The 14,626-nt window shown below is 29.2% G+C and overlaps 1 long non-coding RNA gene across 1 annotated transcript in view; it reads left to right on the top strand.

Moving 5' to 3' along the window:
• Positions 1-14,134, top strand: part of LOC136088533 (uncharacterized) — a 33,706-nt gene extending 19,572 nt beyond the window's left edge. The window contains exons 2-3 of the long non-coding RNA XR_010642242.1: positions 10,648-10,910; positions 11,004-14,134. This is a non-coding gene — a long non-coding RNA (uncharacterized LOC136088533). The remainder of the gene's footprint in view (positions 1-10,647; positions 10,911-11,003) is intronic.
• Positions 14,135-14,626: the final 492 nt, after the last annotated feature.

Here is a 14,626-nt window from a genome sequence, read left to right as displayed (position 1 = left end):
ACGAGGCTGAATGTTTGGCAGTTAAAATTTAATCTTATAAATTTATTTGTTCAATAATAATAAGGTACGAAATCTTGGAAAAGATAGATGTCATTAGTGATGCAAATGAAAATGATGCAGAAAGTTTCTTGGAATATCAGTTCATGTGCTGAATAAATTATGGAAGTTTTGGAGTATTTCGAAAGCATTAGAAATGATAAATGTTTCGAAAACTATTTTAATATTTCTATAGAAATTTATAAAGCAATTGAAACAGAACCAGATTTCCCTGCTGATATTAATGTACGTTGCTGACGCTATCGAAAATAATTTAGCTATGAAGGAGAAGATATTCAATTTATTCCAAAAGAAAATTTTCAAATTAATTTTAATTATGTAATACTAGATACAGCTTTTTTATCTCTTATCACCCGTTTTAAAACTTTGTCAAACTTCGAACAATGTTTTGGATTTTTCTACAAATTTATTGATATGGAAGATAAAGAAATAAAAAAAAGTTGTTTCGATCTTCATAATAATTTTAAATATGGTGAATCCTGTGATATCTTCATAATAATTTTAAAGATGGTGAATCCTGTGTTATATATTTATTCTAGGGGATTTCAATATGAATTGCTTCCATTACTTTACGGACATTAAAGTTAAAAATTTTTATGATTCTATTTTTGAAATGGGAGCCATTCCTTTAATAAATCGCCCTACCAGAGTAACTCTTAAATCGGCTACTCTAATTGATAACATTCTAACAACTGATATTTTTAACAGTGACTTAAATAAAGGTATTTTAAAAACAGACATATCTGACCATTTCCCAATCTTTTTTATCATAAACAACTCTAAAATTATGACCAAAACTAACATAAAAGTTAAATTACGCAACTTTAACCAAAAAAATGTTGAGCAATTTAAAACACAATTATCATTACTTCATTGGAAGAACATCGACTTTAGTGATAACGCAAACAAAATTTACGATGATTTTTTTAATACATTTTACTCAGTTTATGATGCCAATTTTCCTTTACATGAAAAAACATTAAATCAAAAAAACATTAATTCTCCCTGGATTACCAAAGGTTTAAAAAAATTATCAAAAGTTAAGCAGAAATTATACATAAAATATCTAAAAAACAAATCATTCGCCAATGAGAAAATATACAAAGACTACAAAAATCTTTTTGAAAAAGTTCGAAAAAACTTAAAAAAACATTACTATTCTAAAATTCTCAATAAAGCCAAAAATACTTGTAAACGCTCCTGGGAAATAAAAAAAGAAATTATCGGTAAATCAAAACCGTGCTCAGGTTCCCTGCCACACATGATCAAAGATAACAATAATATAATTAATTCTCAAACAATAGCTCACGAATTTAACAAATTCTTTGTTGAAATTGGCCCTAAACTATCTAAATTAATTCCTAACACTGAAACATCATTTAAAGATATTCTAGTACCGATGGATAATTGCATTCACTCGGATGAGTTATCTAAAGAGTTACTATTTGATGAGTTCGAAAAAGCCTTCAAAACACTAAAAAAAAATAAAGCAGTTGGACCGGACGAAATCAATGGTAACATAACTATAGATTGCTATGAACAATTAAAATATATTCTTTTTAAAGTCTTTAAATCATCAATCGAACAAGGAGTCTTTCCTGATCAATTGAAAATTGCTAAAGTTATTCCACTATTTAAAGGTGGTGACAAATCTGACATTAGTAATTACCGGCCTATTTCTATCTTATCTATATTTTCAAAAATACTAGAAAGAATCATGTTCAATAGAGTATTTAATTATTTTAGTTTAAATAATTTATTATACAACAATCAGTTTGGCTTTAAGAAGAATAACTCAACCGAGTATGCAGTTCAGTTGCATGCAATTCAGTTGGTACGTGAATGCAATTCAGTTGGTACGAGCAATTCGGTACGAGCGATTGGTACGAGCGATTGGTACGAGTAGTTGGTACGTGAATGCAATTCAGTTGGTACGTGAATGCAATGCAGTTGGTACGAGCATGCAATTCAGTTGGTACGTGAGATTTCCAATTCTTTTGAAAAATCTCAATTTACATTAGGAATTTTTATCGATCTTTCAAAAGCATTTGATACTGTGGATCATGATATTTTACTTTATAAACTTAATTATTACGGAATAAATGAAAGAGTTAGTAAATGGTTTCAAAGTTATTTATCCAACAGAAAACAATTTGTTTCTTGTAATGATCTTAATCATACACAGTTTTTAAATGTTTCCTGTGGTGTTCCGCAAGGTTCCATCTTAGGCCCTCTTTTGTTCTTAATATATATCAACGACTTGCATAAAGCATCAAATCTTCTAAGTATTATGTTTGCTGATGACATAAACTTATTTCTATCTAACAGTGACATCTACCTACTATTCTCCGTTATGAACAAAGAACTTCAAAACATATCTAAATGGTTTAAAAGTAACAAATTAACATTAAATGTAAACAAAACAAAATGGATTTTTTTCCACCCGCTCTCCAAAAAACGTTCTCTACCACAAAATTTACCAAAAATTTTTATTGACCATAATGAAATAAAAAGAGATTCTGTAACTAAATACCTGGGGGTTTTCATTGACGAGAACATCACATGGAAACATCATATTAACTATGTCTGCTCGAAAGTTTCAAAAAGTATTGGAATTCTATATAAGGCGCGTACTCGTTTAGATAAAAATAATTTAACTAAACTTTATTATTCTTTTATTCATAGTTATATAAGTTATGGAATTATTGCCTGGGGTAGTACTGATCAAAGTAAGTTACAATGTCTCCATCGCCGTCAGAAACATGCGATCCGTGTAATTAATTTTGCGGATCGGTTCTCAATTTCCTTAATATTTTTCAATCAAATGAAAATCCTCAATGTTTATAAACTAAACGTATATAAAAATTTATCTTTTGTTTATATGTGGAAGTATGATTTATCTCCTTTAATTTTTAAAGACCTTTTTATTTTGAAACCTCTAAGCAAGTTTAACATGAGGAATACAAACTATTTAAATAAACCACTCTGTCGAACAAAGTTCAATCAATTCTGTATCACTTATCGTGCATCTCATCTCTGGAACAAAATTATTTTGCCTAACTTCGGCTTACCCCTAACTTATTCTGCTTTTAAAATTAAATTAAAAGATCTCATTCTCTCTATTGAAAATATCTTAGAATATTTTTAATTTGTCTTATGATATATAATAATTTTGAAATGTATGTTCAATCTTTGTTTTATTCTTGTTGACAATTTGTTTCTATTTATCTAAGTACTATTTTAATATTTTTATGTTAATTTTTAACGTTCTCTTATTGTAAAAAAGGCGTTTTTATAATACTTTATGTACTCTGTTTTGTAAAAGGCTTCTGACGATAAGATCATTTGATCTTTTTTTAGAAGCCTTGTTTGTATTTGAAAAAAATATGTAATTTATATATATTACGTCAAATGTAAACAAAAAAATTTGTATGTTATGTTATATATATCAATAGCGCGGAATTGTATGAATAAATAATTTCTTTGAAAATAATCGTAAAGGACAAAAAGCAGCTCGAAGAACTCCTAAATTTTTATATAGTTACAACTTGGAGACGTCTTTTCCAAAAGTCGCCACAAGTTTAAAACTTTCTCTAACAATTCCAGTTTCCGTTGCTTCAGGAGAGCGAAGTTTCTCAAAACTGAAAATAAATAAAAATTACCTTAGGACATCCATGGTAGGGGAGACCGGGGCTAGTTGGCTCGGTTTTTACTCTATGAGCTCTGTAGCCCTAACAGTACATTTTTTTTTAAATATTATTGTGTAGTCTTAAAGAGTATGGATTAGGGTAACTTATAAAATTTGCATTCATTTACAAAAAAAAATTCTTGAGGCCTTTCTGGGCCCTCAAAAAAAAAAAAAAATTTGCGCTAACTTACCCCGTGGTCGGGTAAGTTGGCGCAAACTATTAAAATGATTATTAATGCACTATTAAGTGCAAAATTAATAGAAATTTTTTTACCCTTAATTTTTGCAACAATTTTATCTCAAAATTTAATATTACTTTTAGCTGGTACCAAATATTCGTTTGTATAAAAGCCAAACAGTAGCCCACTTTTTATTTGTGAAAAAAAAAACTAAAAAACTTTTTTTCCTAATTTTTTTGTAAGAATAAATTTTTTTGATATTGTTAAAAATTAAAAAAAACAAAAATAATAATTTTATAAAAATATTTTTTTTTATAGTAAATGCTATGAGCCAACTTTCCCCGTGAAAAATTTGTCAACTTACCCCGAAAGCTTTTTTTTTAATAAACAGTCTATAGATCCTAAAAAACGGCAGCTTTGAAAAAAAAGTCTGACTGGATATAGTGAACCAATTGTGACTGGAACTTTTGCAATAATTTTTTTTTCATAAGAATAACTATTTTTTTTGTAAAGTAAAAAGGAAGCGATGTTCTAAAAGTTACGTTTTTGTCCAAAAAACGCATAAATCTCAATATCTCCCATGCGCATGCGCGAATCCTGACAATACTACAGTGAATGATGAAATGGTCAATAAGGAAGTTTCTGTGTAATTTTTGTTACTTTCTGATGAAAGACTAAAGATAAACGCAGTTCGTCAACTTACCCCTGCGGCCATCTACAAGAACGTCTCAGTAATGTTTCAATTATTGCAATAGAAAGTTTCATTGCTGATTCTTTAAATATTTAAGAAGCGATTGAACAATTTCCTTCCTTAAAATCGCGTCAGGTTAATTGTATAATATATTGGTTAATTGTATAATAAATGTATATATATACAGGGAAGAGTTGCCTTAATTGGAACACTTTAGGAAAAAATATTTATTACCCAAAGATGGCTTAACTATGAAAACATTTATGAATTAAATAATATAGATATACAACCCTACTATGCTTTTATTAATGTTTCGACTCTATTGATCGCACCCTTATTGGATATAAACTTTGATTTTTCAAGGCACCATTTTGTTCCAATAAAGGCAACTGGTCTCCTTGAATGGAACACATATATTCTTTAATTAGAACAGTTCTAATATTTGAATAAATTACAGCTATAAAACTTATGGCTCAAAGGAAAAATTAATTGATTAGCTTTTTAATAAAAGATATAATAACAAATAAAAATTACAACAAATATTTAATCCTTTTTTCGCAATTCATAAGTCTTTTTTTCTTGCAGCTTCTGCACTTGGGATGGTAGTGGTGATATGTGGTGTGCTGTGGTGGCGATGGTGATTTTATTTGATGTGCTCAATTTCATTTGGTCCATGGTGATTGAGTCAAGTGCTACTTTGCTTTCCTGTGGTTTTTGCAATAGTTTGGCAGTTATTGGATTTAGTATGAGCTTTTTTTTTGTAGATTTTTTAATTTGTTTGGAAGCTATTTGATTTAGTGTGTGCTTTTGATTTCTTGGTGTAATTTCTAGAGCACGTCTATATGGGGAGCTTGTAAGATCAGCCGCCTGAGTTGTTCGTGATCTTCTTTTTTTATTTTTTACTTCAAGTGAAACCACTGGCAAAAGAGACAAAGTTGAAACTGAAACATGACATTTTAATTTTTTTTCACTTGATTTATCTGTAGATAGTTTTGTCATCCCATCTATACTTTCAGATGACTGAAGTTTGTTTGAAGGACCAACATCAGTAAATGAAGAGGCTGTAAAATCAGAATCAGTGAATACATTTATGTCCAAAGGCCACAACCTACTAGCCTGAAATCCTTTTATAGCAATTCTCAATGATGCTGCCTGACTATATGCGTCACCAAATAACTCTGCAACTTGCCAAGTTGTTACTGGTTGTGATATATGTGACCGCATCCATTTTCGCATAGCTTCATCATAGTATGTACCAAGTGGTCCAAAGAACGCAACGTCTAATGGTTGCAGCCTGTGTGTAGTATGGGGAGGTAGTGATACCATACGCACTCCAGCATTTCGTGCTAGATATATCGCTGCCAAATTTTTTGAATGTGTAACATGACCATCAAGTATCAACAAAACTTTTGATTGTTTTAAAGGTTTAACAACTTTAATGAAATGATTGAGCCAATCTAAAAAACCTTCATTTGACATCCATCCTTTCTCTTAAGTACTAAATACAGTTCCTGGAGGTGCACCATTTGTTATTTCTGGCTTCATTCTTTTGCGTTTATATATTAACATTGGTGGAACATAAAATCCTGCTGCAGATACACAAACTACAGTTGTTACTGAATTTCCTCGTTCACTACTAGTCATAATTCCAACTCGTTTTTTGCCCCTTGCACTAATAATTTTTATCTGACCATCTTGTACTGTTGATAAACTAGTTTCATTCATATTATAAAGTCTGTCTGGAGTTAACTTTTCTTCCATGTATAACTTTGAAAGTAATTTAAAGAAAGATTGCACTCGCTCTTTATTAAAAACTTGTGCACGTGCAATTGATGTTGATATAGGCCCACGAAGCGACAGTTGTGGGTGCCTTTGCATAAATGCATAATACCACTTTTTTCCTGCCATTCGTGTTTGTTTGTTAAAATTATGTGTGATGTTGTTAGCTTCCGCAATATCAAATGCTAGACGACGAAGATCATCAATCCTTAATCCAAAGTACATCGATTCTAATAATAAACAGTGATCAGCTAGTTCTGTTTCAATTTTATTAGGTAAGGTGGTAAGTCGACCATGAATTTTCACAATTGCAACAGCAACTTTGTTTTTTTCATTTATATGCCTTGACAAAGTTGCTTTTGGAATACAAAATTCATAAGCGGCTTCATTTAAGCTGATTTCTCCTTGTTTTATTGCTTCAACAGCCTTTTTCAAGTTTTCTACTTTCCATTTTCCATATTTTCGTGGTGTTTTCATCTAAAATAAAAGCAAATTACTATGAAGATACATAAGGAGAGTTTTATAATCTTATTACAGGCTTATTTTTTCATATATTTATTTGTTATTCATATATGATTAAGTTAATTATATACTCATTATATAATCATTATTTTTCATCATTTTTGTTTAGTTAATCATTAACTATATAAATCAAAATCTATATAAACTATATAAAGTTTGCAACTTTATATATTAACTTCTATATACAGTAAAAAACTTATGCTGGGTATATACTTTATGTTGTCTTACAAGTTTATCCGTTAAATAGAAATGTATAACTTTTGTAAAACTTTTACATTTTATTTTTTACTAAAAGATAAAATGATTTGTTAATTAAAGTATACGATGTTTACAATCAACTTTATATCCTTAGACTATGACTAGACTTTAGACTATGAAAAAAATTTTGTGAAAAATCATTTCATACTTTAAAGCAAGACTAAATACTTATTCCAAAAAAGCAACAAATGTCTAACAGTAATACTATGTCTATAAAAGAAATTCGCTTTAAAAAATATTATACAGTCGGACTAATGAAATTTTCTGATAATTCGGACGTCAAGTAGCGTGTTATGAGATGACATCGTTTCAATTACGGCAACTTTTGAAGTTCCATTCTGGGCAACATAAGACCATGGTGTTGTAGCAAAATATTTACATACAAGTAACAACTTACGATATAAGCTCTTAATATCACATAGACTTGAAACCCTTAAAATTTAAAATTTTAAAAAAATTATCATCAAACTCAATATCGTTAAGCTTCTGTAATCGTTTAAATGCAACGATAAAATTAGAATTTTTTTCTTTAAAAAAAAGTAATTTTATTCACATACGTGCAGTTTTTAAGTTTAAATACTAGAAGTTTCAAAAAATAAAGAAAATTTTTTTCTTTACAAGAAAAAATATTCATGAAAGTAGAATAAGTTCCAGTTTCTAAATAAAGCTAAGTGTTCCAATTAAGGAGCTGTTCCAATTTCGGCAACTCTCCCCTATATCAGGTAAATTGTATAATATGTAAATGTTAATGTTACATGTAATTTTGTAAATATAAATTAAAAATTAAATATTTAAATTTTTTTTTCTTTGATATTTTTTACCTCGAAGGGCGGCCATACATACTAGTACGCAGCCGGCCAAATGCCCAAATGCGTACGCAAATCGCCCACTTGGCAGTATTGGTTGAAAAATACGGTAAAAATACATTTAATCCATTTTAAAGTATAGCATAGTTAATTAATAAATAATAAATGTTAATTGATTAACATTTATTCGTTAAATTTGAACTTTTTAAAATTAAATGTTTCTTTACTTAAAAACTGTAAATATTCAATCAAGTCTTTTTATATACAATTTTAAGTTTTCAGTAACTTGAAAAGCCAATTTGATACGCATTGAAAAAAATTTATTTTTTTTTAATTTTTTTTTTGTTATTTAAGTGCCCCAAGAAGACCTAACGGTCTTGTCACAAAGCACCGCGGAAGTGCATTTAACTAGGAAGTTCACGCCTCCTTCCTTACCGTGACGCGAAAATACGTCCAAAGCTCGTTTCGAACCTGGAATCTCCTGCTTATAAAGCAAGCGCTCTAACCACTGCGCCACGCCCGTACGAAAAATGGCCGTTCCTCTTTAGGGGTGGGAGTGCAATATATGTTTAGCCTACGAAGTTTAGTACGGCAATGAACGTCAATATGATAAGCAAATAACAGAATAAAAAATTTCAGAAAACTTTGTAAACAAATTATCATAGTTGCTACTTACAGTTTCAATTAAAAAAACTCAATAAAATATCAAAAAAAGTGTTTTCTTAGTGGAGGTTTTCTAAAATTTTAATTGCCTAATTATCTGCCTAAATAAGACATTGCATTTTACTCATAATTTATAAAGTAGCTTATCTTTTTTTTAAAATTTCCAAAATTTAAAAAATTTTGCGAGTAAAAAATTTCCGGGAATTTTTCATCCCTACAAAAACCAAATTTATTATCCATTGCACAGTATGCAGAGTTTTTTTGATTTTTGATTAGTACTTGTTTGTCAATCCAAATTTAAACTTGTTCGAAAAAACCAATCCTGCGTAAGCATCGTTTACTTCAGCATCCCAATAGTCTCATTTTCATTTTTAAAAATAGTTTTTGTTTTATATGCTGTTAACAGCATATAAAACATAAATTCATTTTCAATCACCAGCGTTGGTGATACGCATCGTTTTGATATAGAAATTTGTATTTCTGTTCTTTTCACTGAGTTGAGAATAACTGTCTTGAAGAAAAGTTTTGAAAGTTTGCAACAAAAGGTATACTCCTAACTGTATTTAAATCAAGTTTTGAATCTTGATGACAATTGCTTGTTTGTAAATTTTTTCCGAATATATTAAGCATACCTGAACTAAATTGTTTATAACTGCAGAAGATTTGATTGGTCTGGGAACAGCCAAGACCTTGACCCAATCAAAAATCTTAGGGTAGGGTTGAAAAGTGTGTTTTTTCTAAAAAAATAACCTTTGTAAAATAAATTTGAAATTAAAGAAAAACTAAAAACGTTAAGGTGGAGCCCAAAATATCTTACATGCTATCTATAAATACCTATTTAGTTTCAAGTAAAGATATTGTGTGTGGAATACAAATATTGAAACTTGTGTCGCGGAAGGATCCTACCGTTCCTTCCGTGACATAATTATATTTTGTGAAAACTTCATATAAACTCAATCAAAAGTTTAAAATATTGCTATTTTATATAGAATTAAGCCATTTTAAAGTATAAATTCCCTAAAAAATCTGTATTTTTTTTTTTATACTCTGCCATTGTGGCTGTGTATAAATTAAGTACTAAATTAATGAATAGTGTATTTATAGATGAGTAGTTATTTTTTTCTTCTGTTTATTATTTATATATTTGTAGTTAAATTTTATTTTTTGTGAAAGCGAGTTTTAGTTTATATAAACAGCAAAATAAAATAAATAAAAAGTGTAGGGAGCACAAGAGGGATATTTTTTGCTTTATTCAATTCATGAAATAATGAAAATTTTCTTGTATTTCATTCAAATATAGTTTGTTGCATGTAAACCATTCATTTACTTTTTTTAATTCTTTACTTCATTAAGAGTTTCGACATTTTTGGCAGAATAAAAAAGATTGAAATCATCTTCAAATAGAATAAAATTTAACAGATTAAATGCAAAAATTAAACTATTAATGTATATTAGGAATAGCAAGAGCCTAAGCCTTGGGGAACCCTACTGGTTATAATTTTTCAGGTCTTTTACTGGTTCATGATGAATGTATTGTTTTTTGTTTGAAAAGTAATTTAGAAACCAAAGTAAATTTGCATTTTTTATTCCGTAGTTTTCGAGCTTTTATTTTTTAAGAATGACTTGATTTACAGTATCAAAGGCTTTAGACTATGAAAAAAAATCAATTAAAACCCCTAATGTAAAACAGTTTAATGTAAGACAGTTTAATGTAAAAACGTAAAGAAAATTACATCAAAGAAAAAGTTATATTAAAAACATGTTTTACTGCTTTGTAGCTTTATTTTACATTTTGTTTATAATGGCTTAAATAAGTGTCATTATATTTTAAAGAAACTTTTGTTTTTGTAACTTTCTAAATTATATTTTCCTCCATTTAAAAAAAAAATAAGAAAAATAGGAAAGAGAAAAACAACAATAAAAAAATTATTTATACTTATTTATTGTTTAGATTAAATTCTTTAACTTGAGCGTAAATAGTTTTTTTTTTTTTATCAATTTAAGCTTTTAGAAGTTTCTTCACTACTACTGATATAGATATTTTTAAAAAAGCTCTGATGATGATGATGGCCACAAAAAGAATACTTTCTTGCAAGTATCATATTAGAATCCGAGCACTCACATTCTTCAACTCCTACGGGTCTTTTTTAGTAATTGTTTGGAACACTGTTGTATACGTCAATGATCATGGTAAGTTCTTAATCTGGCGTTTGATGAATTCATTGTTATCCCCACTCAGCCATAACGCATTTTTCAACCAAGAAAAGGTATTTTAATAGCTCTTGTAACTTAGATGAGCGGTTCAGTTTCTGCTTGCAACCGGTCAACAACTTTTTTTGTTTTGTTTTGTTTTGTTTTAGGTACCCTAAGAAGATCCAACAATCTTGTCACAGAGCACCGTGGATGAGCATTTAACCAGGAAGGTTATGCCTTCTTCTTTACCTATGGCGCAAAATATGCCAAGAGCTCGCTTCAACCCTGGATCTTTTGCTTCTGAAGCAAGCAATCTAACCGCTGTGCCGCGGCCGCTCAAGCAATGGTAGCTGCATTTTCATAGCTTTTATCATATCAGTTTTATTTTAACTTATCTGTTGCTGTTAAAAATTTGGGTCATAATCTTTTCTGCTGTTTTTCTACTTAACTTAATGAAACCAATAAAAGACTCTAATACTGTCACTTCATTATTTTTAATATCCACATATCTGACAGCTTGAGATAACTGGTTAATGAGGGATATATCGGGTGCGCTATCAAACACAATTAGGTATTATTTTGTCTTACTAAAGAGATCCAGAACAGACATTATAACGTGATCGCCAAGCAGAGTTATAAGCTCATTCTTTGCTTTGTACAACGTGATTTTTTTGATTTTAGCAAAATGTTTACATACCACGGCGTCATATTAAACAGGCAAAAACACAATTTCTAGAAAATTGTCTGTATTTCCTAATCCGAAGTATTTCTTAAGCTAAATCATAGTAATATCTTCTCAATGGCCCACCAAAGGTAAATTTTATTTTGCTAAGAACAGTAAACAATATAAAATTAGTTTCAAAATACCTTTCAATTTTTCGTAGAATTTGTTTTGTTCCGTTAATAAAACAGAATCTATCCCTGACTGATAAAATAATCTCATTTTTAAATCTTTTCAAAGGAAAGCAGACTTAATATGACGTTATCTAATATGACGTTATCTAATATGACGTTATCTAATATGACGTTATCTAATATGACGTTATCTAATATGACGTTATCTAATATGACGTTATCTTTTCTTCTACTGCTTGATCTTAGGAATATTTTCCATTTAAAAGTTTTCCAATGGTTATAAAACCTCTACTATTATTCTAAAAAAAGTTGCAAAGAAAAAAAATATGGCGTTTTTTAATGGTGAAAAAGCAATGGCCAGCGATGGCTTGACTACGTTTTTATTGCTTGGTAATGTTTTATAAAATCAGTTACAAGATAAGAATTGATTATTGCCATCTTTCTTGGTCCTTTGGTCTTTGGATTTTAAAAGAACTCATTTCAATCAGTTCAAGTTTTAAATGTTTATCTAAAACAAATGGCCAAAACCTAACATAATTCAATGCATTTAAATTTATTATTTTTTTATCCAAGTGTTTTCTAACTAGTATAGAACTTGATTCAGCCTCACTTACGGGTTATGGTATATTCTCTACTTCTTCAGAAAACAGTTCTTCATGCGCATCATCTGCTTGATTAATGTTATCTAAGCGTGGGCATTCATTGACGGTTATTTCTTGAAACAAGGTAGTAAGTTTGTAGAATTTCTCAAAACATTGGTGTGTAGTTATTTCATATTTTTCATACCTAAATTTGAAAATTTATAAAAACAATCAGTAAAACGTGAAACATACAATCTGAGTCATGTGTTGTGATATTGTGCATGCTGTAAAAAAATAAAATAATATATTATATTGTTTTCACTTTTTTGGCAGAAAAAATAAAGAAAATTTGATAGTTCGGATATCACCATCCTTGCAGCCTCTAATTCAATGGAATTGTTTTGTGCCCTATTAAATCTTTGCGTCCGGAGCAATTGTACTATGGACCATTCTTACTATGCCACTACATCGAAATACTTTTTTCAATATTACTTATGTAAAAAGTACTGCTTAATTGCATTTGACCAATTTTAGTAATCACTTTTGAATCTTTTACTAGACATATACTTCAACCTGAAAAAAGAAAGGTCCTCCAAACTATTTTGGGGTAGTACTGCCCTCCTAATATAATTTTTGTTCTTACGGGCCTGTGCATATAACTTCAAACATAAACAAATATAACCTTTTATAACACATGTGTAATATAAAGTTGTATTTGTTTATGTTTGTTATATACTGTTTCCATGCTTTCAAAGTGATGAGTCTTTTTAAAGCAATGTGTAAAGCAAGATGTTAATCTTGCCAATCAAGCGGTGTGCATTAGCAGAGGTGTTTAGTGTTTAGTATCATCAGTGTTACTGCTTTAGAGCAAGATTGTGCTATCTAACCTTCTTTAATTATTCTGAAAACAGGATATCAGTTAATCTTTAGCGTAATGTAATGTATACTTGCAAATATCAATCAATTAATCAATCAAGTTTATTCACAGGCTCAAGACCCAAAAAAATAATAAAGATACAGTGAGTAAAATAAATAGACTAACATTTTTAAGTGTACGAAAGAACCATGTTAACTAATGTAAAACAAGGGTAAAAATAGGACAATATAATTAGCATAATAGTGAAGAGATGGTTAATGAGAGATGGAACCAGACAGCATTATATGGGAGTTGTATTAACTTGAATACTAAGATCATTTATGTATAAATTAAATAGTAGGGGAGGAGTCCACCTCCTTGTCGAATTTCATTACCAATAGTTAATGTATTAGATAGTAAGCCAGCCCAAGAGATTTGAGTTGTTTGACCAGCGTACCAAACAATGAGTAAGCGTAAAGTAACAAAAATGACAACGGTATTCCAAATACTGTTGTCATATTTGGGCTTCATAATATCAAAGCATAAGCAAATAGAGCCATTTTAGATGTAAGGTTGTCAGGAAGATCATTAATGTAGATAAGAAACAAAACAGGACTAAGGACAAAACCTTGGGGTATCTTAAAACTTACTGAAAATGAAAAAGAGTGTTGGCCTTCTAGGATGACTTCAACAAAGCAGTTAGAAATGATTTGATAATCTCAAAAACTTTCCAAGTTACACCGTAAAAAGGAAATTCATAGCGAAGACCAGCATGCCAAATTTTGTTGAAAGCTTTAGATATTTCAGGAGCAACAGCCTTGCTGCCTTCATCTAATGCACAGTAAAATACTGAAAAATATAAATAAAATTTAGTAGTTGGTAACGTATGTTTCAAAGTACGCATAATATTTACTGAGATATGTTTATTATTATGGCATGATAATATAATATATATTACGGTTTGGATTTTTATAAAGTAACCAGATAAATTATAATACCTGAAAAAGGAAATTAAAGAAGAATCAGTATTTTTTAGTATAGCTTCGAAAAAAAATATTTTCGTAGATTCCCTAATTAGCACAATATGACTTTAAGCTTGCAGTAGATTTATGCTTAATTGTTTTTAATTTAATTATTAATTAAATTAAAAACAATTAAGTTTAAAACTAACTTTGGTTTTTTAAGTTTTTTCTTGATTTGTTTCTTTGGGCCTTAGGACATCATTGAAAACTCTGAAAACCTTTTAGTTTTTAAACCGCGTTTTAGTTTTTAAACCGTGTTTTAGTTTTACTTGAATAATAGTTAGTATAACTCTTAGAACGTAAGTAACTTTTTAAAAAAGCTGACGAACATATACCTCATAAAGAATTTGGAAGCTTTTTTTTTATATCTAAACATAAAAAAAAAAAAGTTTTTTCTAGTTTAAAATCTTTATATTTTTTCACCTCACTGTATTGTGGGCCAAAATTGTCTAAAAATGAAATATGATACATACTTA

This window comes from Hydra vulgaris, chromosome 12, assembly GCF_038396675.1.
Source record: "Hydra vulgaris chromosome 12, alternate assembly HydraT2T_AEP".
Classification (NCBI taxonomy): Eukaryota; Metazoa; Cnidaria; class Hydrozoa; order Anthoathecata; family Hydridae; genus Hydra; species Hydra vulgaris.
The sequence above is the reverse complement of the archived record's forward strand: the minus strand, read 5'-3'. Positions and strand labels throughout refer to the sequence as shown.